This window comes from Crocuta crocuta, unplaced genomic scaffold (assembly GCF_008692635.1).
Source record: "Crocuta crocuta isolate KB4526 unplaced genomic scaffold, BGI_CrCroc_1.0 scaffold374, whole genome shotgun sequence".
Taxonomy (NCBI): Eukaryota; Metazoa; Chordata; class Mammalia; order Carnivora; family Hyaenidae; genus Crocuta; species Crocuta crocuta.
Window position 1 is genome coordinate 2,580,506 of NW_027532613.1, and position 23,483 is coordinate 2,603,988.

The 23,483-nt window shown below is 53.0% G+C and overlaps 1 non-coding gene across 1 annotated transcript; it reads right to left on the bottom strand.

Annotated features, from left to right (window-relative positions):
• Window positions 1–2,947: 2,947 nt before the first annotated feature.
• TRNAR-UCG (transfer RNA arginine (anticodon UCG)) lies at window positions 2,948–3,032 on the bottom strand. Its single transcript has one exon. It is a non-coding gene; the product is annotated as a tRNA-Arg (tRNA).
• Between the last annotated feature and the right edge of the window lie 20,451 nt (window positions 3,033–23,483).

Sequence of the window (23,483 nt, forward strand, 5' to 3'; positions counted from 1 at the left end):
CCCAGGGCGCCTCCGGCCACACTCTGTTGTCCCAGACTTCAGGTTAGAGTGTGCAGTGGTCACAGAACCCAAAGAAACTGTGGCTAAAGAGCTAGAGTTTGAGCTGGGGACAGGTGAGGCCAGAGGCCTTGCGGGGACCAGACTGTGAGCTCTGAAGCCTTGTGAAGACTCTATCCTGAGGGGAAGAAGAAGCCATTGTGAAAGGTTGGGTTTCAGAAGGAGAATAACACAACTGATTTCATTTGCATTAAAAAAAAAAATCACAGAGGCTGCTTCCCCCTCCCCCAGAGCTGATGCTACAGAAGCAGGATTGAAAGAAGGGCAGCTGGGGTGCCGGAGGGGTAGCTCAGTCAGTTTAGGTCAACTCTGGTTTCAGCTCAGGTCACGATCTCACAGTTTGTGAGTCTGAGCCCCGCATCAAGCCCTGCTTGGGATTCTTTGTTTTTCTGACCCTCTCTTGCTTGTGTACACGTGCTCTCTCTCTCTCAAAATAAATAAAGTTTAAAAAAGGAAGGAAGGGAGGGAGGAAGGAAGGGAAAGAAATAGAGAGAGAGAGAAGAAGAGAGAAAGAAAGAAAGAAGGAAGGAAGGAAGGAAGGAAGGAAGGAAAGAAAGAAAGAAAGAAAGAAAGAAAGAAAGAAAGAAAGAAAGAAAGAAAGAAAGAAAGAGTAGTTAGCACTGTTTTTGGCTGTCAAAGAAAGAAAGAAAGAAAGAAAGAAAGAGTAGCTAGCACTGTTTTTGGCTGTCCCGACAGCAATGCTGGAAACCTGGACCAAGGTGGGGCAGTAGAGACAGAAAGACATGAGTGATTTGAAAAGTTATTTAAAATTCAACAGAATTTGGTGATTGATGGGCTGTGGAGGATGAGGGGAAAGGAGTAGCCAAGGATGATTTAAAGACAACGAAGCAAGGCAATTAAGGATATTGGTAAAGTGTCTGAATATTGGGCCAGAAATCTGGGCCAGGTAGAAAGGAAAGTGAAGACAGGCGTGGATATTGGGGTGGGTGGGGGAGGGATTCGAATCAGCGAATTGGTGGTGTTGATGAGGTCAGAGAACTGGTATAGTTGGAGGAATTGAGTGCCTGAGCCGGGTCACAGAGGGAGATAACTCCGTTTCTGATTAGAAAGAGGAGCAGAGCAGTCCTGGGTGATGAGAAAGTCCAGGATGCAATCAGGGGAAGGGGTGATTGAAGAGGAAGGTGTACTTGGGGATGCAGGGTGTACTTGGGCATCGAGGAGCCGAGAGGCCAAGGTGCCGGAAGCTGATTCCATCCAAGTGACTGTCAGGACTGGGGCTGGAGTGCAGGACAGGGAGCTAGGTGCCAGGGTCCCCGTGAAGTAGGGACGTGGCCGGGAATCTGTGGATGGTCCTGGCAGAGATAGACGGAGGGGTTATAGGTGGGTGGCATGCACCTCAAAGGAAAAGGGTCTTCACAGAAGGGCAGAGGGGGGCTAAGGGACAGGGAGGGGCCGTGCTCTCGGTGAAGGCTGACACAGAGCCACCTTTCCAGTGTCACCACACTGGTGTTCTCTTCTGTTCCCTCAGTAGCTCTGAACTCACTAGATGATGTTCCTGTCCTCATCTTCAGAGAATGGAAGAGAAAGAGGAAAAGAAAGGAGAACAGAGGGTGGCGAGTAGGTGTTAAGCTGTGGATAAGAGATGAAAGAGGTGGCAGTTACAAGGAAGAGAAAAGAAAATGAATTTGTCGACATTTGTCTTCCTCTCTGCTCACTCTGCCATATCCAGCCTTTGAGTATGTTTTCTCTGCCTGAATGCTCCAGCCCTTGACCTTAAAGGCTAACTGCTAGTCAGCCTTTAAAACTGAGCACAGGCATCACCTCTTCCAGGGAGCCTTCCATGGTTTTCCCCCCTATAGTGTCCCACCCACCTGGGCTAGGGATCCTTTTATATTTCCGTAGCATGAAGTGTAAGATTTATGACACCATATTGTAATGTTTACAATTGCCTGTTTACTGCTCTGTTTCCCATTAGATGGTAAATTCCCTGAAGAGGGCAATGAAGTCCTTACCTCTCCAGGCTTAGGTACCGGCCCATTGCACGTAGTAGGACTGTGATCGGGGAAACTCCTGCCTCCACCTACACACAGTAATAACACAGGAGACACAATGCCTTCTGCTCATCCTTGAAATCCCTTGTATTATTAAGTCAGGCTAGAAAGTTTCTCCAGCAGTTGACATAGACTGGAGAGGTCCCAGCATGCCAAGGCTGTAAAGAACGCTAGGGACCCAGACTAAGCCTTGGTGCGTGGAGGAGAAAACAGTGCCCAGAGAGGTAAGCAGTTCAACAGAGTCTGACCAGACCAGACGCCGGGTCTACCAGTTACCCAGCCGATTGCCCACTATAGCCAGCCAGTGCCCTGCGCTGTGCCCAACAGCCAGAGATGGTGTCCTCTGCGTTTCATGTCTTGTCCTTTCCTCCCACTTCTGGGTCTCGAATGGCTGATTTGGTGGCCCTTAGTACTCAGCTCTACTTCATTGCCTGAGAAAACCAGATAAATGAAGTGTAAAGCAGGACCTCATTGGTACTTACAGATTTTGAGGGGCTCACAGCTTTGAGGTGTGGGCAGGGGAAGGGGTAGAGTCCGTGCTCTGCACTGAGCACACGCTTGGCAGGTAGTGAGCCATCAAGAAATGAAGGTTGCGTGTGAGGATGCACGCGCGCAGGAATGAACGAATACTGTCCCTTGCAGAGCAAGCTGAGATTTGCTCAAAAACTGACGCATCGCGTCCTGAAGGAACCGCGGGAAAATCAGGCAAGCAGTTTGGAGAAGCCAAATGTCCACAGCTTTTCTTTCTTTCTTCTTTTTTATTTTTTTTAATGTTTCTATTTATTTGAGAGAGAGACAGAGCGAGTGGGAGGCAGGCAGAGAGAGGGAGATACAGAATCCAAAGCACACTCCAGGTTCTGAGCTAGCTGTCAGCACAGAGCCCGACGTGGGGCTCGAACCCACGAACTGTGAGATCATGACCTGAGCCGAAGTCAGATGCTCAACCGACTGAGCCACCCAGGCGCCCCAGCCAGCTTTTCTTTCGATGCACTTTTGCTTGGCTCCTGGACGTGATAAAAAAACGTGGTGGTGGACGATGGCTGCAAGCCTGTGCACGTTCCCTGAACCCCAGGGCGTGGAGCAGGTCTCCAGAAGGAGGTGGAAGGTGGTCAGGCCTCCGCAGAGTTCACAGCCATGTGGCTTAAACGTGGTGGTGGGGCCCGGGGGGCCCGAGGAATGCATCCATTTCCTCACTAACAAAGCACCACAGACCCCGTGTCCCAAACAAGAGATTGATTCTCTCGTAGTTCTGGAGCCTGGACGTCTGAGATCAAGATGCCCGCAGGGCTACACTCCCTGTGAAGGCTCTCGGCTCCTCCTGGCCTTTCCAGCTTCTCCTGTTGCTGGCGTTCCTTGGCTTAAGGAAAAAGAATTCCAGTCCCTTCCTCTTGTTCTCCCTGTCTCTCTGCGTCCTTGCCTCTTCTCGTAAAGACACACGTTATGGGATTTAGGGCCCCCCCCTAATCTGATATAATCCCATCGACATCCTTAACTGGTTACCTTTGCTAAGACCCTGTTTCTGAATAAAGTCAGGTTCTGGAGCGCTGGGTGGTTGTGGGTTTGGGGGGACACTGTCCAGGGAGCCTCCTGACTCGTGGGTCCATGGAGACAATGTTTGCCTCTTCCAGGCCAGGACCGTTTCCCTTCCAGGCACCTGCTGTTGGGACAGCTGCCTCATTGAAGCCTCATCTCCTGAGTTAGGAGACAAGTAAGGACAAGAAAGAAAGCAATTAGTATGACTGGGATTTGGGGATTAACTGGGATTCGCTGGCCTCCTGGCCCCACGGGTAGTAAGGGGGAAGGTTAGGGGAGTTTGGAGGAAGAGAAGGGAGGAAGGGGGTGACTTCAGAGTTCTAGAAAGGGGAGGCCTGCAGCTTTGGGCTCAGGCGGGGGAGGGAGGTGGCTCGGTGTGAATACAAAGTGCCTCATACAGGGGCCCCTGGTGACTCAGTCAGTTAAACACCTGACTGTTGATTGCAGCTCAGGTCATGATCCCGGGGTGCTGAGACTGAGCCGCACGCTGGGCTCCCCTCTGGGCATGAAGCCTGCTTAGGAGTCTTTCTCTCTCTCTCTCCCTGTGCCCCTCTCTCTTGCTTGTGCTCTCTCTCTAATAATAAATAATGATAAAATAAGATGAAAAACAACAACAACAAAGTGCCTTGTGTGGTTGTAAGGAGCTCAGGGATCTGGAGTCACTTACTCAACATTCATCCTGCCAGCATTTATTAAATGCCTCCTATGGGCTGATGCTCTCATTTCACAGCTGAGAATACTGAGGCTCCCGCAGGCCAAGTGCATTTTTCAAGGCTTCGTGGGGGCGGAGCAGGACCAAAATCCAAGTCTTTTCTCTCTCTCAGTGAACCTCCCACAAAGTAGTGTTTATTACATTCCCGTCTGCCATGGGGGCCCCCTGCGAGTAGGAATGAAGTCAGCAGCCTGCGTCTGCCAGGGCATCGCCTGCACGGAGTGTGTCCCCAGAAGCTCCCTGATGGGTGGAGACGGAGCCCCTAGTCCGGCTTTGCTGGGGGTGGATGGAGGGAGGGAGCTCCCTGCAGAGGAGAGGAGCCGGGATCTCACCCAGCCTAGTGGAGCCCTGCTTGGCGTTACAGGCCAGAGCCTCCCAGGGAACCCCATCACTGGGTTCGCCCAGCTGGCCCGTCCATAAGGTCATGGAGATGAAAATGCTGCCGGGGAACTTTCTGGGCCCTTCGTGAAGCCCACAGGTCTGCAAATATGGAACTGAAGCCTTGCAGATTCACCTTGCGGCGAATCCACCGTCCTGGCTTCCCTGGAAGGCAGAGTGACAGCATTAGGAACTGCTCTAGCACCTCCCTGTGGCACCGAGCACAGAGCCCGCCCCTCTGGGCTTGCCGGTGTGGGTGCTGGCCTGGAATGATCCGGTCCCACTAGCCGCTCAGCAGTTACGTTAGCCCTGAGAGAAAAGTGAGCCCCCGCACTGGGACAGTTGGGGGCGGGGGTCAGGGAAGGAAGTGCCGAGGATTTCCAAGGGTCTCCTGTCAGCCCAGCTCCGGAGCCGGAGGCCTTAGACACTCACTGCGGGGCTCGGCTTGGGGCCCAGCTCCTTGGGCACCTCGCGCGCCAGTGCCTCCCAGCTTGTCTGGCTTCTGTCTGCCCTCCAGGGCATGTCTGTCTCCACGGTGACGTCACAGCCCCAGGAGTCTGTGGTCCTAGTGGGGGGGAGGGGACCAGGGAAGGGCAGGAACGCACGTGGCCCACAGCACGTGCCTCTTCTGAGCAGCAGAAAGGCCAGGGAGAGTGCTCCCCCCACAAAGGCTGGCAGCGAGGAGGGGGCAGGGCCGCGGACCCCTAGACCTTCTCCGGTCTGGAGAAGGAGGCAGGAGCTCTGTCCCCAGGGGGCTATGGAAGCCGGCAGCTTGGGGGTCTCCTTAGGTGGGAACCAGAGACAGCCCAGCTTGGGGCTGAGCCTAGGTGCTCCATGGCCTGGGTACCCCCCACCCCCAGCTGGATGTCCCCTCGGTGCCGGCCTGTGTTTGCACGCTCACAGTGGAGCGGATCTCTCTCCTGCACTGGAATAGTCTCTCACAACAGTCCCGAATGACGATGCTTCATTTGAGCCGCCTGGAAGCAGTCTCTGAGTGTCAGTCCACCAGAAACAGAGACCCCGGAAGACCAAACGGAATGGACACAGAAAGCCAAGAAATAAAAGGCGGAGCCAGAATCATGCGTCCTTCTGTCTGACGACAGCAACGGCTCCCTGGCGCCCGCGCCCAGCGCCTGGGAGATCCGGCTACCTGACGCTTTGCCGGGACTGTTTTCTCAGCAAACTAGACCCAATCAGGCCTTTGAGGGGCCTAAAGAGTCGGCACCATCACCTTGTTAAGGAAAAGCAGTATTTTGCCATTTGCTAGAACAGCGAAGAAGACGTGGTTCAGGACCCCAGTGGGGAAGGGACACCTGTCTCGTCTCCGTCTCCAGGGACGCAGAGACGGCAGGGGGTTTACACCCCAGAAGCAGGATGAGGGGTCAGTGGACAGGAAATTACAAGAGAAGACATCAGGGAAAGGGGAGGTTCTTGTTACATCAACTCACTGGGATTCTTGCTGAGGGCAAACCCAGGATCAAGTGTGAAGGGCAGGTGATTCTTTGACTCCGCAGAATTCCTCCTCAAACTGGGCGAGGCAGGTCCAGGACAGGCCCTGGGACGAGGTCTCATCGGAAGGAGGACTCGCAGGAGGCTGACCACAGTTTGGTCAGGCCCAGTGGGAGGCTCAGGATAAGTGACTTCTCCCGCCCTCTGGCTCCTATCTCTAGAATATGGGGTTAGGTTGGGGCTCGGTCGGTTAAGCGTCTGACTCTTGATTTCGGCTCAGGTCATGATCTCATGGCTCATGAGTTCGAGCCCCGCATCAGGCCCTGAGCTGACAGCATGGAGCCTGCTTGGGGTCCTCTGTCTCTGTGTCTCTCTGCCCCTCCCCATGCTCTCTCTCTGTCTCCCTCTCTCAAAATCAGTAAATAAACTTGAAAAATATATGGGGTTGGGTAGGATGAAGCCCCTTCCAGTGTGGACAGACCATGACTACCAACCGCTTCTCTGATCTTACCTCTTTCACCCCGAACTGCTTGTGACAGTCACACACGTTACTTTCAAACACAAACACATCCACCACGCAGGGGTCCACTTTACAGCAAGAAGCGTTCTTGCCTACAGCAGTACTCCATTTACTCAAGTGAATAACATCTACCATTTAAAAATATGGACAACACCCAGGGCTTCACACGTGTCGTCTTTAATGCTTGTGACAGCCAGAAAAGATAGGAATTATTATTCCCGTTTCACAGATGAGAAAACTGAGGATCAGAGATGTTAGATAAATGGACGCAGGCCACACAAGGGGTAAGAACGGAAGCTGGTGCTTGAGCCCAGACGTGTCTGGTAAAACTCCCCTCTTGCTCCCTCTGAGCCACGGGAAGCTCTCCCCTAGGCCCGGCTTACCGTCTTCACTTTCATCACAGGTGTTATGAGAGAAAATTCAACTGAGAACATTTTAAAGATCTTACTGGCCTCCTTCAATGATTCATGAACGGGGCAGCATCCCATCTAGCAGACGATAGGAACTCTAGAAGCTGTACAGAATGAAAGACCTCTATAGGTGGAAGGGAGCGGGACATGATGTTCAGCCAGCAGACAGCAGATTGGTTGTGACAGGTCACTGTCCTAGGGACAGCAAGGGTCTGTCAGGCAGCTACCTCGCTAGTGCTAATGAGGTCATTCCTGATCAAGTGCGTTCCGAGTCCGTTTCTGGGAGAAGCCAAAACTGTAGCCGAGTCTAGATTTCAGGGCATGGGGCTTGGCATCAGTGACTCCTTCCAGAACTTTTGTGCTGTTTTTAACACTGCATGCCACAGTGTGTCCTGACAACTTTCTCTTTTCTCCTCCCATCCACCTCACCCCTGTCCCCAGCATGTGAGATCAATTAGGACATCTTCCTGTCCTTAGTGGTTAAGTACACAGGAGACCCTGGACATCTGTGGAGTGAACGAATGAATGAAGGAACACGTATATGCCAAGAATTTGCAATATGGGAAAATTGAAGACTCTATCGATAGTCTACTGAGCTATGTACAGTAATGGACTTTTAGTAAATGCTAATACAGATGCACGTGCGCGCGCACACACACACACATATAAATCATCAGTGCTTGTTTGTGGTGGTGTAAACACAACACAGGTTGTGATGCACCAGCACNTGCACACACACACGTATAAATCATCAGTGCTTGTTTGTGGTGGTGTAAACACAACACAGGTTGTGATGCACCAGCACTTTTTTTTTTTTTTTTCCAGATCATGACTGATACGTGTCCTTTCAAATTAATTAGTGCATTAGTTTTGGCTGGCGCATTTGGAGGAAACAGAAAAGGTGCGTACCAGCGCCAGGGCGATCCCTGTTGCCTCTCCATCAAAACCCAGAAAGGGCCGTGTTTCCGTATTAATAAACATCGAGAGGCAGTCAACACAACCTTTTTGTCATTTTTTTCCTTGGTGGTATGCGTAGGCCTAGACCTGGCATTCTGTGTCACCGGTGTGGGCCAGAGATTTCAGACACGGGAAGGAGATCAAGACTTGAATAAGGGAATTGGTGGGGGAAGCATGTATCAAAATCGAAGGTCTGGAAAATCATTTTGTAATTTAAGAAATAACACTCTGTGTGTGCTTCACAGGGCTATATGTGTTTATGCACACAAATTGCTAAATACTCAGGTTCAACGCTGTTTAACCAGCTGAGCTGTGGCTTTCAGGCCATTGTTTTTGTAATTGCAGTGCTGGGCTGCATTACCACTGAGCCCGGAGTCCCAAGGGAAGCTAGGAAAGCCTTGTTCTGCCCTTTGAATCCCTTGTAGGCCATCTTGCCTCCCTGACTACCAGCCAGCGCTGCCACTACTGGGCATAGGACGGCTCGGGGTCCGGGTGGCCCTCCCTGGCCAAGGCTGGGTCCAGCCTGCACGCCCAGAGAGCAGCGCCCAGAACAAGAGGCCGCTGTTGGGTTGAGCTTCCAGGGCTGGGCAGTAACTGGCACTGGCTCTAATGAGCAGGACCAAGTGACAAAGCTTACCAGCTGCTTAGAACTGCTCCCTTCCGAGGGGCCAGGAGCAAGCTCAAAGCAGCAACCTGGAAAGCTGCCACAGGGCCCGCACATAATTCCCAAATTAGGTGTTTCCGAGGTCTGGCTTGTGTAGTGCAGACCGAGCTCAGGCGGCTCTGGCAGAGGCTGCAGAAAGCAGATAGAAATCCAAGCCTTACAGGTGCTCTCATTCCCAGTCAACACCCCAGGCTTCCCTCCCTCTTCCCCCTTTTCAGTAAGATGCAAATGGAGCTTTTGACTGGGGGAAGGTGCCCTGCTGTTGTGGTCTTGGGGGTGGCGGTGAGGGTGGGGGTGCCTGGGCGGCCTTGAGGACCCGCCTACTGAGCCTGGAGAAGGGGCCGGAGGCTGGGAGCCCAGGAAGCCAGCCCTGGCAGGGAGCAGGTAGGTTCTACTGCAAGGGCTACTCGGTGGAGGTGGAAATGCGATCAGTCCTGGAGATTAATCCTCAAGCTTCTTGCCTAGAGATGTGCAGACGCTTCCCGAGAAGTGTTAAAACGCGAGAGCAGGGTCGTCGTTTTTACTGCCAAGAGCTCCCCTTCTTTCTGTTGCCTGGTAGCCTTTTATGATCAAGTGAATGGTCATCAAATAAAGCAACCCACTGTGGCCGGCACACATTCTTCAGTCATCCAGACGCACCGAGGGAAGACATCTCCGCTTCACGGACGTGGTGGCCGAGGCTCACGGAGGGGGAGAGACCAGGCCAAGCAGGTGGCCCAGTCAGGACCCTGTGTGCTCTGTGCCTTTCCCACTCACATGGAAACGTCTCATCTGTCCATCACCCCGCAGGGCCTAGCAGAGTGCTTGGCACACAGTAGGCACAAGTGTGTATTTGTTAGTTAAAATGAACGCATTTGGGGGGGCCTGGGTGGCTCAGTCGGTCAAGCCTCTGACTTGGGCTCAGGTCATGATCTCGTGGTTCGTGAGTTCGAGCCCCGTGTCGGGCTCTGTGCTGACAGCTCAGAGCCCAGAGTCTGCTTCCTATTCTGTGTCTCCATCTCTCTCTGCCCCTCCCCTGCTTGTGCTCTGTCTCTCTCTCTTTTTCTCAAAAATAAATAAACATTAAAAAAATGAATGCATTCATTTTTAGAGTTTTTACAAAACTAGTTACGCCTGTCCTGATCAGCTCCGGGTCTCAGTTTCCTCTTGAAAGAATCGTAAGTGATGTTCCCCTCCAGAGCTGGTTGGATCACGTGAGGTCAGCCTCCGAGCCAGTGGCTGACACGGAGGCCACTGCCTCGTGAATGAAGGTCCACAGTGAACCCTGCTGTTGTTTCATTCTTTTGTTGAGGAGGGAAGGCGAATTCCGTTTGGAAGCTCCATTAATTTCTTTTCCCTCTTTTTTTTCATGGTAAGAAACACATAACATAAAATTTAGCATCTTAGCCATTTTTTAAGTATACAGTTCAGTAATGTGAGCTATAGTCACATTGCTGTGTAACACATTCCAGAACTCTCTCATTCTGCAACACTGAAGTTCTGTATTGATTAGACACTGATTCCCCGTTTCCCCAGCGGCAGCAACTTTCCGGTTCCACTTCCTGTTTCTCTGAGTTTGGCTACTTGTTGTACCTCATTGCACAGTGCGTTTCTCTTCGTGGCTGGCTTCTTTCACTTAAGGTTCATCCGCGTTGTAGCATGGGTCAGACCTTCCTGCCTTTTTGAGGCTGAGTAATATTCCACTGTATGTACAGGTCATGTTTAAAAAAATCCATTCACCCGCTGACGGACACCTCGGTTGCTTTCACCTCTGGCTATTGTGAATAATGTTGCTATGAATATGACTGTGCAAATATCTCTGAGCTCTGCTTTTTATTTTTATATTTTTAGAGAGAAAGACAGAGAGCAAGGCAGGAAAGGGGCAGGGAGAGAGAGAGAGAATCTCAGGCAGGCTCCAAGCTCAGTGCAGAGTCCAACGTGGGGCTCGATCCCACGACCCTGGGATCGTGACCTGACACAATCAAGAGTCGGATGCTCAACCGACTGAGCCACCCAGATGGCCCTCTGCGCTCTGCTCAGATTAAAATTCTTCTGGATATAGACCCAGTGGTGGGACCGCTCGGTCACACGCTAGTTCTATTTTTAATTTTTTGAGGAACCTCCGTACTGTTTCCCACAGTGGCCCCACCCTGTTACACCCCCTCAGCACTGCGCAGCTTCCAACTTCTCCAAGTCCTTGCCAGCACCCGCTCCTTTCTGTGTTTAAAATGGTGGCCATCCTTACGGTGTGAGGTGATCGCTCATTGCGGTTTTGATTTGGGTTTCTAACGACAGAAGATATTGAGCCTCTTTGCATAGGTGCGTTCATTCTTGGTGGAGCTGAACAAGAAGCCCTCAAGAGGCTAATAAACAAGGCCGATGTCATGGGGTTCCACGGAACTTGGCCTGGGTCCAAGGAGTCCTGATTTTTTTTTCAAGGAGACGAAGTAGAGAGTGAAACTTTCCTGCTCTCCTCACTAGTCAGGACGAGGTACAGAGGATGCACTAATCTGCTCCCCATCAAGCCCCCTAGGGTTTTCCAGGGGAGGGTAGTACAGCAACAAGTAGTAGAGGGAAATGCCAGAGCCTTGGAGTGAGACAAGTTCAAGTCTACCCTCTATGGCCTGTGTGACCTGGACTAAATTACTTAACCTTTCTGAACCCTAATTTCTTCATCAGTAAAATAGATACTGGTGAGGGATCCATATGGTTGTGTGCTGGTAAATATTTTAACAACCAGGTCTCTGAGGAAAAAAAATGCTCTGATTTGTAGCGTTTGCCGATTTTATCGTATAAATCCCCCAGTGTGGCTGACTTCAGGCTGCCAATATGACGTTGTTGAATGCAGAGCTGGGCAGAGAGGTCTATACAGCCGGCTCCAGCCTATCACTGGCCGGTGTGGAAGACGCCCTGCTCAGTACTGGGGGTGTGTCAGATGCTCTGGTAACATTAGTTCCCTTCCGCTCCTCACCCCACCGAAGGGAATCCAGGTGACCTAGGAAATAAGGTCCATTGAACAAATATATATTGAGCTTTTGTTGCGCACAAAACAATACAAGGTTTTGTATTTGTACAAATACAAATTTGTACAGAGTATAAGGAGCATGGAAAAATAGGGAGGTGATTTTTTTTTAAGTTTATTTATTTATTTTGAGTGAGAGAGAGAGCCCTAGCAGGGGAGAGACAGAGAGAGAGAGGGAGAGAGACAGAGAGAGAATCCCAAGCAGTCACCACACTGTCAGCACAGAGCCCGACTAGGGCCCTGAACTCACAAACTGTGAGATCATGACCTGAGCCGAAATCAAGAGTCAGACGCTTAAGTGGGATTTTTTAAAGCGTGTGACCTGGCCTTGCCTCTACGGCCTCTAGCTCTCGTGTGCTGTTAACTCTAAAGTGACAGTTTAATCACCTTTGGACCTGTCTCTCCCACTGAGCTACGATCTCCGTGAAGATAATGACTATGTCTTACTTATTTTGGTATCCACATGGCCTAGCACTTGGAGGGTATTCAACAAACATTTGTTAAATGATTTCAGGAGCTTGAAATCTGTCCGAGGAGGCAAAAGTAACACACCCAAAATATTCAAAAGATAATATAATAATTGTCCATCATAATTACAAAACTTCTCACTTGACAAGAATCCTATAGCCGAAGACACGTTCGCTTAAAAGTTCGCATTTATTGCGTGCTTCTGTTATGCCGGCCATCAAAATAATCACTCAACACACTATCTCATTTAATCTTTGCAACAACCCAGTGGGTAGATGCTGTTATTAGCATCATCCCCATTTCAAACAGGAGGAGAATGAGAATGGTGTTACGTAGATTTTCCGATAGGTTGTATTGCTGATGTTGTACGTGCAAGCCAGGGTTCTTACTGACCCATGAAGTAGAGAAAGCAGTTGTTCATATTTTATACGTAGGAAAACTAGCTGACGGGGGGTTGTGGTTAAGTAATGCCCAAAGTGACAGCTAACAAGATGCAGAGTCAGAATGAAGCCCCAGGATTTCTAATTCCTAGAATAATAACTAGCATTACAAGGTGTGGTGTGAGCAAACGCTGGTTCAGAGAAGGGCAGGTCCCGGGATGCCACGTGGTGGTGAGGGAACCTTCCAGAAGAAGTGTGGCTTGAGTTGAACCCCAGGGAGCCAGGATTGATCTGAATCAACAGATGTCACACCCCTAACCTCGTCTTCCAGCACACACACACACAAACACACACACAAAGCAAGGGATGACTTTTGGACAAGCTCGCCTCATCTCGTGGACACCACAGGAGAGGCCCTGGCAGCAGCTTACCCCCCCACACCTGGGTGGTCTTCCTCCCTGACTCCTAGACAGGGCTGTCATCCTTCCCATCACGTGGAAAGTGCTGGTGTCCCGCCTAGAGTCTGGAGTCAGCCACCAGCCACACTGAGGGCAGCGGGGCAGCCTAGCCCGAAGTCGTGAATCGCCGTCCGAGGAGGAAGCGCCTAGGCTGTCCTCCAGCGGGCTGGCCGGGAGCCAAGTGCACTGGGCTGGCCGGGAGCTGGGCCAGGGGACAGGCGAGGTCACTCAGCCTCTTGACCCTTTGCCCCGCCGCTGAATTTTCCTGTGAGGGTTTATTTTTTGAGTCATGTGCACTGTCAAGGTAATAATTTTCGAAAGGTTAAAAACATCGTTCTCAAACCACGACATGTGAAAGATTTATGTAAGTCATTAGCGAGGGAGCCGGTGGGATGACAAAGCCAGATGCAAAAGAGAAAGGCGAGAAATAGATAGATTTTTAGTGGAAGGAAGAAAGCAGCCCGAGTAAGATTGCGGAACTAGGTACAGAGCTTATTCACGTCTTACAGGGCAGTGAAGTCGTAAAGTTCGGGTTTACCTTGCCTACCGGATGGAAGTCGTGTGTATTCTCAGTTTTCTCCTGGTGACATCCCTCTCACAGGGTCCCTTACGGACAGTAAACAGTAAATAAAATCCACTCCCCTATCAGCTGAGCCTCAGATGGCTTTGTGCCTTATTTCCAGGTTTGGGATATATTTTCTTTTTCTTTTTTAATCTTTTTAATGTTTATATGTTTTTGAGAGAGAGAGAGGGAGAGACAGAGTGCAAGTGGAGGAGGGCCAGAGAGAGAGAGAAGGAGACACAGAATCGGAAGCAGGCTCCAGGCTCGGAGCTGTCAGCACAGAACCCGACACGGGGCTCGAACCCACGAACCGTGAGATCATGACCTGAGCCGAAGTCGGACGCGTGAACAACTGAGCCACCCAGGCGCCCTGGGATATGTTTTCTAAACAGCTCAAAGGAATCCAGCTGGTCCCGTGCTGTGGAGGGCTTGCCAGGTGCTGAATAGTCCCAGTCCACTGATGCATTTCAGAGCTGGGGAATTGGCCACAAGAGGGTTCGGGGACCCATCAGACCCTTTATGAGAAGGACATGAGCTCAAAACCCCACTGTCCCTCTGACGTCCACAGGCTCCTGCTAGGCCTGGTGGGGGCCACAGTGATGTGACGGGGCCCCTAGAATGATGTCAGTTCAGAGCCCGCGTCCGCTAATCCCTGAAAAATCTGATTATTTCCCTTCTCCAGTGCAGGGTCACCCTGGTAAAAGGCTGTAGATCCGCTTGGGGAAGGCGGGGAGAAAGATTAACAGTATAAAATGTTGGCAGTATAACAAGGTTTTTCCCCAAGGGGACCCAGCCTCCCGTTCCTTCGAGGCTTCTGGGTCTGTAAATTGACTCAAGTCTTAGAACTAAGAGAGGGGTTATGACTCCATTTTTTAAAATGTTTGTTTATTTTTGAGAGAGAGAGAGAGAGCGAGAGAGCACGAGCAGGGGAAGGGCAGAGAGAGAGGGAGACAGAGAACCCCAAGCAAGCAGGGGATCAGACTCACCAACTGTGAGGTCGTGACCTGAGCCGAAGTCAAGAGTCAGATGCTTACCTGACGGAGCCCTCCAGGCACCCCATGAATTTCCACTTTGATGTTCAAGTTAGACTTCTGTTCACCTGCCTGGAACAACTCTTGCCTTTGTACAGATCAGGGAACAATCTGGCTGATGCTTGTCTATATCTCTGCTAGGGGTGCCGTGACCTGATGCCAGGGTCTCTGTGTGGCAGGTCATTCTGACTCTCGCCCCGCTGTCCGTTAGTGCCTGGAAATGATGTGGTGTTTGAGGGAAGAGCCTGTGAGAAAATGTTGAGACATGAGTTCTGAGGCTGCCGTGGCTGCTAATGAGCTGAGTGACCTTGGGAAAATTAATAAACCTCTCTGGGCCTACCTTTTCAATGCTGAAAGAAGTTATAACCCCACCCGGCTCGGTCAGAGGGCTGTTTTGAAAACTGCAATATGTCTTTAGGAAAGCTGGGGCTGACCCAGTGCTTTGGCTCAAATGGTGACAAATTGGCTTCAAAGGAAAATTCAGATTTTAGTCTTGTTTTCAAACACTGAAAGTTCTGGGACATTCTCCCGGGCAACAATAGACTAAGGGACCTCCCTTAAGTGGGGCACATTCTCCCCAGTTTACCAGCCCCGGACACCCCATCACCCACAAGCATTGTGTTTACTGAGGGTGCCCCCAGGGGCCGGGGCAGTGCCAGGTGCTGGGGGTAGATGCACACATAGAAATGTGAACCATTCATTAAGCGCATGGTGTGAAGGGCGTACCCGACAGGGCAGGCGCCGGTCCGGGCCGTAGCTCCGGGGTCACCTGATTCTCCCCGCACTGGGATGTGCCTCTGCTCGCTAACACCGACCCCAGATCCCTTCCTGGGCTCTCAGCCATCTCCCTCCGACTGTGGGGTGACTTTTCGCTTCTCTCTGGGTCTCTCCGGCTTCCGTGTTTGGAAGCCTTGTCTATGTGGCTTGTCTGAGTATATTCTCATGCCTGATATTAAGGCTAGTCTTGCTCTTTCTGCAGCTGCTGCTCCAGCTTAAAATCTCCACTAACCTTCCCCTAGCTCCCCCTGCACACACTGCCTCGGTGGGAGCCACGCCGTGTCCCAAGGTCACGTCACCATGTCCCGATGCCACTCAGCTAGCATAGCGTTGGTCCGTCCGGCCAGTTTTGCAGAGCGCTGACGATGGGTGCGTGCTCAGTGGGAGAAGCATTACGCTTCCGAAAACCACCTTGGCCCGCTGTGATCTGTGCCTGTTGGAGACACACGTGCAGGGCCCGGCTTATTTGCACGGCAAAGATGCCCCCCGCAGTGAGTGCTGGGCCCTTCCGATCTCGCCTGTCCGCCTTCCCCAGGGATCTCCGACGCTGCCCGGCTCTATAAAGAAGACGGGTTACGGATGTCATCTTGTAGACAGTGGGAGTGCCGAGGAGAGAGGGCCCACGAGCTCATGCAGTCGGGGACAGCCTCCTCTGCGAGGTGGGGTAGGCCCCACGCAGGGTCAGGACGTGGACAGCTGGGAACGAGGGCATGTGGGGAAATGGAGACACTCAGAGATGATGATGCTCGGTGGGGAGTTGGGGAAAGCTCAGGACGGATCGGCTCCAGCTAGAGCGAAGCCTCCCCACAGGGGTGGTTTAAGAAGGTCAAAGGTAAAGGGCAGGGAACCTAGAGTCTATTCTTCAGGGAAGTCACGGAAGGGATCCTGAGCAAGGCCCTGGGGGGCCTCCAGCCGTGGCTTTGGCGGGTGGGCTTGGAAAGCAGGTGCAGACTGGTCGGGAAGGGGGAAGCAAAGCCTGGGTTCCTCCCGTCTCCCCCCCGCCGTGGGCCTGTCTCTTCTCACAGGCCGAGGTCAGCACAGCTCCCGTGCCGTGGCCGGGGGGAGCTGCAGCCTCTGGTCAACACTCCGCACCCGGGGCCACCTAGAATGAAGTCCGAGCCCAGGCCTCTCCAGGAAGCGTGACTGGGCTCGAGGAAGGCACAGGGCAGCCGGCTTTGCCCTTGCCCTTGGGCGAGGACACTTAGCAACACCAGGCCCCTCAGGTCTGCCTGCCCACCCTGTTCCTTCTCTCTTGACTGGGGCTGGGGCTGGAGGGATGATCGATGCTCCTGCCAAGGGACATGGCGTTACAATTATAGAGACAACAGTGCCTTCAGAGGGGAACATGTCGTGGCAGGGACTCCAGGGCTTGTCAGAGTGGGGAGCAGCTCTGTGGGGGGGCCAGCAGTCCTGCCTTCCCAAGAACAGCCAGGGAGTCCCCCAGCGTGTGGGGCACGCTCTTCCAGCTCCGGCTGGAAACACAGTCACTAGCCGGTGGCCTCCAAGGCTGGGCTGCCCCAGGGTGAAGCTAGACCCCTTACCCATGGCTGTGGGCCACCCACGGGGCCCGGGTGCACAGCTGGTCTCATCAGGGCTTGGGAAGGGCGTCAGAAGATGTCTGAGTCTTCCTGTCTCCAAGCTCGTTATCCCTGGTGACTCACCCACAACTGTGCCTCCCGGCTCCATCTCTCAGAGCGCCGGTGACTTCCGGCCTGGAGGTCCTCGGAGCCTGTTCTCTGTCTCTAGGCTCCATCTCCAGAGACCCTTGGGGATCCCCCTGTGGGGTCTTACCGTCATCACCACCACAGACCTCTGCTTTAACATGCAGTGGCCATAGCAGACGATTGTCCCCAGCCTGATGGGGGGAGGGCCCCACAAGCAGTCTGCTCAAACTCCTTCTACCACTGTCCCCTGCCCCCCCAGCGTGGGCAGAGCTGGAGATCGCATCATGGGGGGGAGGGCTAAGCGTTGGTGGTCCTCTAGCGCGGCCACACGTATTAGGAAAGGAAACCAAGGCCCAGAGGTGGGAAGTGACTCGCCTGAGGCTGCACAGCTGTGAACGCAGCAGAGCTGGGGCCAGAGCTCTTTCCCTGCAGGCCCCTGTGTCTGTGCTTCGTGCGCTGGGTCACACCCAACCCCAGAGCCCTGCCTCCGTCCCCGTTGCCCACGGAGCTTGCTCCTAAGCAAGGTGGACGGCGACATTCCTGCCTGACTGGCTCGTGTGTGCGGCGTCTTTGCTTGGCTTTAATTCTCAGAGGACGGAACGGGAGCACGGAAGAGCGGTACCGTTTTCTTCCGCTTGTTCTCACGGCCGCTTCCATCCCCATGCCGGGCACTCTGTGCTTTAGGGATGTGCCCGAGATCCCGAAGTCAATACGGAACCTGAGGGCACAGGGACGAGGGGATTTTAGGATTAAAAAGAAAAAAAAAAAAAAACAGGATCCCAGAGCCTGTGTGATTGCCCGTGAGGCAGCGGTGGGGACGGTGGGGAGCACCACAGGGCCGGGCGAGGCCTGGGGCCCTGTGCCCTGAGCCCGCGCGCTCGGCCCTGGCCCGGGGTGTGCGGGGCCGGCTACCCTGCAGCGCGAGCGGAACTGGGCGGGCTTGCACTCCCCGGGCTGCGGGCGGCCGGGTGCCCGGGCTCCTCCGCAGACCCGTGTGTGCCCAGCATTTGCGCCGCGGTTTCTTGGGCCAGACCCAGGCCTGCTCTGGTCAAGGCGCCAGTGCAGAGCGGAGGTGGCCAGTCAGGGCTTCCGTGATGCCAGCCCGTCCACATGTGGGAGGCAGGCAGGGAGGTGTGGAAGGTTCCCTGTAAACTCCCTCCACTTCAAAAAACACAGAGAAAACGCTTTACCCCTGGTGACAGAGCCCTTGTCATTGCCACAGACACCTGGTTCCTAAAGGGTGCCGGTGCCACTACCACCCCAGCAGGGCTTCTTCCAGACCTGTGTCACCAGTGGGTGAGGCACCTGCCTTTGGGGATGGCAGAGAGAGCGAGGGCTTTGGAAAGCCACAATGGCGTGGGTTCGAACCCCAGCCCTGCCCTGGACTAGCCGTGCGGTCACGGAGTTTCCCAGCAGAATTACAGGCGGGAACAGGCGGCCCTTTGCTCCAGAGCCCGCAGCACAGTGTCTGCACGTGATGGTACGACAGGTGCTACGGATTCTTCCTGCGCTCACAGCTACCCTCAGCGACCTGCACTGTGCAGCGGGCTCACCGTGCCGTCACGAGGCTCTGCAGTGGCGTGGGCAAAGCGTCTGAGGGCGCTGGGTATGCAGGGGGCTCACAGCCCCGTGGGAGAGGGTGGCTCTGGGAGTAGACACACCCAGGCTTCGTCGCTGAGCCTCAGCCCCACTGGGTCACGAATCGCCCTCAGCCTCACCCGTTCCATCCACAGTGATAGTTACCATTTACGGTTGTTCTGAGAATTAGAAGAAAGGCGGGTCTAACATACAGCTGTGTCCAGTATGCAGTGACCGGCCAGTGAACAATAACACCACTACTGTGACCTGGTGGTAGTGCTGTGGCCTCTCTTATTCAAGAGGAGTTCTCTCTGGCACTGGATGGGGAGGGTGTCTGTGTAACCAGAGGTGGGATCCAGCCTCCTCCGGCTCAGGAAGCGGCTCTGGGGACCACAGTCAGATCTTTTTCCAGGGGCCACGTAGCCATCCTGGTAGGGAGATGAAAACCAGACAGCCAGGGGCGCCTGGGGGGCTCAGTCGGTTAAGCACGCAGCTTCGGCCCCAGTCATGATCTCACTGTTCCTAAGTTCCAGCCCCGTGTCGGGCTCTGTGCTGACAGCTCGGAGCCTGGAGCCTGCTTGGATTCTGTGTCTCCCCCTCTCTCTGCCCCTCCCCCACTCAGGCTCTGTCTCTGTCTTTCTCTCAAAAATAAATAAACATTAAAAAAAAGTAAAAAAGTGAAAACAGGCAGACAGAATGAACATATTCACCAGACAATACAGTGGAGGCCCGCTTGTCCAGTAAGCCTGGTGACCAGTTGAAGAAATCTACTAAAGACAAGATTCATTTGAAAAGTGGTACTTTGCACATTTCATTCCCTTAGAACATTCATGTGCATCCATTTACCAAACGTCTGTGTGTATCTTTGGGTCTCTTTTCTCTGAGCAGAGTCCCCCAGGTAGAGTCTGGCTGCTTCTTATTTGTTTAAGTATTGCCTTAATGCTTTATCCACAGCTTCTTGTATTTTCACTTTTGCTTTTGAATGCAAAGACTTCAACTTGTGAAACGATACACGTGTAGACTCCCAGATTGTCAGAATTTTTAGTGATCTCATCCACATGGAACTAGTCAGGAATTTTTTTTTCCTAGCGATTTGTCTTTAGCAAAACATTTCCCCAGTGCGTTCCACTTAGTGTGGAATCACTACTTCGGTTTTGTATTCAGAGTTCGTTGTTTATGAAATGGTGAGCCGGATGCTCGGCAATGAGAAGAGCTAGGATGAGCGGGTCTGGGAACGGATCTAACTGCCCAGTGGGCGTGCGGCGCCCCGGCTGTGCCGGAAGGATAGGCAGAGCCCAGCTCCCTGGACCGAGGGCGCCGCGTGCCATGGGCGTCGCCAACATCCCTTCCTGAAAAGGGGATCAGACAGTGATGACTACTTCAATGTCCCCGCAGAGTGGAGGACGTCAGAGAACCTTTAAAGTGCGTGATCTTTCATCCCCACCTGCTTGCCATTTGTTGAGATCCTACTCACTCCTACCTGCTTCTACCAGCTGCCAGAGGCGCAAAAGAGGAGTAAGACACACACCTTGCCATAAGAGAGCACAGGGAAGGGGAAGAGAAACATGCCACAAGCACCAAGAAGAACAAACAGCGTGCTGCTGTGAGACCGAAGAGGAATAAATAAGCAATTCTCCCTGGAGGAGATCATGGAAGACTTCTAGGAGGAGGTGGCCTCAGAGATCATAAGCGAGAAAGGAATCTGGAAGAGGCAGAGGCCACGGAGCATCATCCTCTTGAAGAATGCAACATGTTCTCTGAAATGGAAGCCGAAGGTACCAGAGGCAGTGGGGTCCACCTGTTTCCTGTTATCACCTTCTGCCCTGGAGGGGACAGGATCCTTGAGCCTCCCCTCCATCAAGTAAATCCTGGAGTATTTGTTAGAATCATAGATAAGGAAGGAGGGTGGGAAGGTGGCCTTCCCACGGGGAGTCCAGCATCTTGAAGAGTAAGGAAGGCAGCCATGACCCACAGGGCAGCTCTCCCAGGTCGCCAGCAGCCCCGCCTACGAGACTGGTGCATGCAGAAGATTCCAGACCTCGCTTTATCTCATGCCAGGAAGATGGGATGTTTTGTTTCAGCCTGTGGTGCACACTCTGGTTGCTGAAGAGATTAGCGCTTCCTGGGCCACAAATATAATTAGGAGATCAATCACAGAAAGGCTGGAGCAAAGGCAACCTTTGGGGAGAGATATTTGTTTTTACTGTGTGACTTTGAACATCAGCTGGCAGAAAGGACCCCAAGGGAGGCTGTGCTTCAGAAACAGTAAGACGGGGGCCTCCAGAGAGAGGGCTGAGGTCTCCAGGCAGGGCTGGGGAGGGTTAGGAAAGAACTCCGCTTTGCTCCAAAGTTACCTGTGTTTCCAGAAGCCTTCCCAACCTTGATAGTGCCCGTCTTCCTGCCCCCATCAGCCTGGATGCTGAGGACCAAGTAAGAGGACGCTGGACACAGCCTTTGTAGCTCGGCAATATATTGGCTGCTTTGTTACCCTGGGAACAGTTAGAAAACAGGGGACTCAATATACCCTGGGGCTTGGCAGGTAAATATAAAGGGACCAAAAGCAGCTGGCGTAGGCTATAAGGATCGGTGGACACTGGAGCAAACCTGAGGGCACTGTGCCCCGGCTGGCTGGAGCTAGACAGTGACAGGAGGAGGGGGCCTCTGCCAAAAGGCTTGGGGCTCTGCCCCGTTCGTGCTGGGGCCCCCGGGGGTGGGAAACACAGGCTGGAGATGCAGCTTCTGTTCTCGGAGTGCAGACACAGCCCCTTTTCCGTGAGCTGAGCTGTCCTCTGACTGGGAAGGGCCTCTGCCTTCTTCTTCAATCAGCGTGTGCCCCGTGTAAAGGTGGCTGCCTCTACTTGACCGCAGCCTGTTATTGCCTTGCAAGAATGCTAACCCAGTATTTCCAAAATCTTGAGATTTTTTTTTTTTAAGAGAAGCTAGAGACCTATTTTATTATAAAATCTCCAAATTTTAAATACTGAGAGTAGGCTGCGATTTTTCAATAATGCTGTCTCCACGAACCAACGAAAGCTGTCTGCAGGCTAAGTGTGGCCCATAAGCTGCCAGTTTGCAACTTCTGGCACCGAAGGGATTAGCTAATGAGTGCTGAGTCTCGGTTGCCCGGCCGGTGGGGGCTTTCGCGAAGGAGCAGGCGGCCTTGAAGATAAGGATTTGTACCCGCCTGCCTTTCATTGCCAGCCTCCATTTTTTTCCATGCGACAAAATGGATTGGCTGCATGTTCTGACCCACCCCAAGCTGTTAACTGGTTTGGGGCTTTGGCGTGTGGCTCCCTGTGTAGGAAGGGAGCGAACTCTGTTTCTCAGTCACACACCGACTTGCACTTCTTGGATGGTGACTNCTGTGCTTCAGGGAGCTGTCACAGCCTCATTACTGCTAATTCATCCTCACTTAGTGCATCAAAAGGCTGATTTATCAAATTGGGTGGGCGCACAGGAAGTTTGATTAGCGACATTATGTTGTTTGCCATGACGGGCTCAGAAAACTTAGCTCATCTGTGTCCCAGGAGTCCCAAGATAAGACTGAAGTGCTTATGTTCTGCCTCAGAAATTCCCGGGATTGGAAGTCAGTGTGGCAGCTCGCAGACGTATTCCCTTCATTCCCGGCAGCCGCCTCCTCCTTCCCTCCCTCCCTCCCCTCCCCTCCTCCCCCACCCCCAGGCAGGTGTGTGGGTCAGAGTTGCCCAGAGACCGCCTGGGTGAGCAGGTGCCTGGGCCCATCCATCACCCCTCTGGCCGAGGGGCTCCTCTGTCTCTGGGACAGATGGAGCACTCCTGAATTAAGATCGCTGGCCTCTGCTGTCGTCTCCGTCACGGCCCCCATCAGACGCTGAGCCTCAAATCCAGAGGCTCAGCCCTTTCTCCACATTCCTGGACAGAAAGCCTCCCCAAAACATTGTTTCAGGAAGCAGCAGCCCTCAGAGAAAACGAACGGTGCTTGGCTGCTCCCTGCACACCGCGCACCGTCCATGAGCACGCAGGCAACCCGCCGTGTGCCCGGCCCCACCTGCATCCAGAGGACAGCAGGTGTCGGGCTGGGAAGGCAGCCCCCTGGGGGAAGCGGCTGAGAGAGAAGGGCTGAGTGGAGATTGCACACGCACGTCTCTGCCGAGGACAGGGGTGGAGAGATGTGGGTACACAAGCTGGGTGACTTCAGGTTAGACTCAGGGGAGACACCCACGGGGCCCCCAGAATCCCTCTCCTCCTCGCACCAACTTCATATCCCTGAAGACACGGCTGCGGACGGTGGGGGAAGCTAGTAAGTAGCTGCCCTTGCCAAGCCCTTTCCACCAACCAGACGGAGCATCGTGTAAAGCAGGGGGCCTGTGTGGACACCCTGACGGTCTTGGCGACCTTGGTGAACTGGCGAACGGGCTCTGTGAACTTGGGTGGGTCTTTTCACTTTTCTGAGTCTTAGGTTCTTATTTTGTGAAATAGATTAGATTTCAGGTTCCTTCCAGGAGTAAAATTCAGTTGTCTACATTTTTCCAGGTTGGCCACAAGAGAATAGGCACTACTAGTATCCTCTGGGTCACAGTGTACACTTGATGGATCTCACTTACCCTTCAAAATAGCCCCACGAGGAAGGTAGTGTCACCCTGTTGAGAGCCGTTCACACTGGCACTGCTGCCCTCGGTGCCCACCTGCGCCACAGCGCACATTAACACCGATTGGTCTGGTGGGCTTCCCCTAGATGCTAAAGACATACATACACGGGACTAAGACACCTTCTTCCCACCAGGCCTCACGGACACATCAGACATGAGGCAGACACAGAGCAAAGTAAGTACCAAAGAGCACCTGCGAATAACAATCGAATGGTGCCAACACCATGGTTTTCTAATGAGATGG